Source organism: Triticum dicoccoides, chromosome 5B (genome assembly GCF_002162155.2).
Source record: "Triticum dicoccoides isolate Atlit2015 ecotype Zavitan chromosome 5B, WEW_v2.0, whole genome shotgun sequence".
NCBI classification, from domain to species: Eukaryota; Viridiplantae; Streptophyta; class Magnoliopsida; order Poales; family Poaceae; genus Triticum; species Triticum dicoccoides.
In genome coordinates this window covers 648241403-648244416 of record NC_041389.1, presented here as the reverse complement: position 1 = coordinate 648244416, position 3014 = coordinate 648241403, and positions in this window count along the sequence as shown.

The window sequence follows — 3014 nt, the reverse complement described above, 5'->3', positions numbered from 1 at the left end:
TAGCATGAATGCTTCATAAATTATAGATACATTGCAGACGTATCAGGCACATGGGTGGTGCACGGCCAGACCGTCGCCCCCGGCGAGTGGTTGTGTGACGCCCCTGATTCAATCGTACACTAATCATACACGCAAATGTGTACGATCAAGATCAGGGACTCATGGAAAGATATCACAACACAACTCTAGACACAAATAAAATAATACAAGCTTTATATTACAAGCCAGGGGCCTCGAGGGTGCGAATAATAGCTCGATACACAAGAGTCAGCGGAAGCAACAATATCTGAATACAGACATAAGTTAAACAAGGATGCCTTAAGAAGGCTAGCACAAAAGCAACACGATCGAAGAGGAAAGGCCTCCTGCCTGGGACCTCCTAACTACTCCTGGTCGTCGGCGGTCTCCATGTAGTAGCATCCATCGACGGTGGCATCTGGCTCCAGGGATCCACCATTTGGTTGCAACAACCGGAAAGAAGAAAGAGGGGGAAAGGGGGTAGCAAAGCAACCGTGAGTACTCATCCAAAGTAATCGCAAGCATCAGATCTATACTAAGTATGCATTGGTATCAAAAGGAAGGTTTGTATCTGTGGACTGGACTGCAGAATGCCAGAATAGAGGGGGAAGGCCTAGCCTATCGAATACTAGCATCTTCAAGCAACTCCAAGCATCTTGCATCATGTAGAAGAGTAAAGAATAGTAATTTAATATTTAACAAACATGTTGTAACATCAACGCCCAGAAATCCTTCCTCGTCTCCCTGCGAGAAAGCAATCCCGGGGCCACATATCCATCACATATCTCAAGTATCCATTTCTAGGTATATAAGATCATATAAGTCTGAACGTCCATTACCGTGGACACGGTATTCGAATATATTTCTTCCCTACAGGGGTGCACCACATTACCCAACACGCTTGATCACTCAGGCCGGACACACCTTTCTGGGGTCAATGCCCGCCCTCGGAAGATCAACACGTCGCAGCCCTACCTAGGCTCTGCAGAGAGGTCCCTGCCGGTCTACATCCTAAGCACTCCGGGGTCTTGGGCCCATCGCCCGCAGCACTCCAGGTCGTTGTGTGCAGGGTGGATACCAGCACCGCCTCGGATGTCCAGCACGATCCGACCGTGCCACAATGCTGAACTGGACGTCTGACAAAGCTTCGGCTGATACTACGACGTCGAGGCCCATATCTATTCTCACGTGGTGGTTAGTGCGTAAAGGCCAGAGGCCAACTCAGAACAAATACCCAAACCTATTAGTGCATTGGGGGCTCGCAGAAACGAGCAGAGACTCGCGATAAGGTGACCCCGTCGCCCCGTCTCATGGACTTACGGCAAGGGCATAGACTGCCCGGCCGTGCTACATGGAAAACTCGTGGGTGCTCAACGGGCCCGTCCGACTTTCACATCAACTCGCGGGTACCCGTCAGGGCCGACCGGACTTCAACAATGGTCTCAAGTAAAGTCAAGGTAACCGTGTGTCCAAACATCAAGGGGAAAACCCGAGGAATCACCCCCGGTGGATTCCACTCAATGTAATCATCAAGGTGAACGTAAGAGGGACCACCCTCGAGGTTCACACTTGAGGTGTTGAATGACAGAGCCGTATCAGGAATGGTGAAATAGGAAATCACCCTCGATGACCACGACCGAATAGCTACACTACAGAATTATCATCAGGAGTGCGTTATGAGGGATCACCCTCGGCACTCGATAGTAGCTCTGCAGAGTCGAGCAACAAAAAGGGTGTGATGTGATGTGAGGTGTCGGGCTCTGGTAGTCGATCACGCTGATCGAGTAGTCGATGATGAAGCAGGGGCAACAACGACAAGGCGGGGGTCACTGATGGATCACTAACCAACCTATACTAAGCAGTTTAGGATAAGTAGGTAAGGTACAATAACAGGTTACAAAAGCAGGCTATGCATCACAATAGGAGCAATCAATAACAGTAGCAAAATATAATGCAAGCATGAGAGTATAGAATGGGCGATATCGGGCTGATCAAAGGGGAGGCTTGCCTGGTTGCTCAGACAAGAAGGAGGGTCGTCGTTGACGTAGTTGATCACAGGGGCATCAGCAGCGGTCTCAAGGTCTATGGGAGAAGAAGAGGGGGAAGAAACAGTAAATACACGCAAACATAAACATAACAAGACAATAAGCGGGGCTAGAGGTGTTCTAACGCAGCGCTAGGCGATACTGGCAAAGGGGGAAACATCTGGGAAAGTTTTCCCGGTTCCAGACGTCTATCAGACAAATGAACCGGAGGGGGAAAAATTCAATGTTTTCTATGCTAGGGACGTGTGGCGTACGAACGGACCGCGTATTTAGATTTGTCTCGTCGTTCTGAGCAACTTTGATGTATAAAACCTTTTCATCCGAGATACGGATAATTTTATATGATTTTTGAAAGTTTTAACAATATTCTGGAATTATTATTAATTCAAAAAATGGAATTATGACGTCAGCCTGACGTTAGCATGATGTCAGCAGTCAACAGAGCGTTGACTGGTCAAACTGACGTGTGGGGGTCGTTCTGTCCTAGACATAGTTAACTAACATACTTTAATTAACTAAATAGATAATTAGAGTTAACTAACAGACTTTAATTAACTAAATAGATAATTAGAGTTAACTAAACAGAATTAAATAAGTTAATTAATTAATTAATTAATTTAATATTATTTTTTGTTTTCCAAACTTTTTTTAAAACATTTTTAAAATTTTGTTTTAGGGGTTGGGCCCCATCTGTCACTGGCTTAGAGCCATAGCGGGGCGGGCACGGGCACGCGGGTGCCGGGGCTCGGGCGCTCGTGGGCAACCGATGGAGGCCACGACGAGGCCTGGCCAGAGCAGGCTCGGCCGGGGCCAGGCGGCGCCGGCGAGCGGGGCTGCAGGGCAAAGGCGGGCGGCGCTGTCATGGGGAGCAGGGCCGGCCACATCCAGGGTCAGGCGCGGGAGAGGCGCGGCCTGGGAGCGTCGTGAGTTCGCGCGGCGCCGCAGGCACGC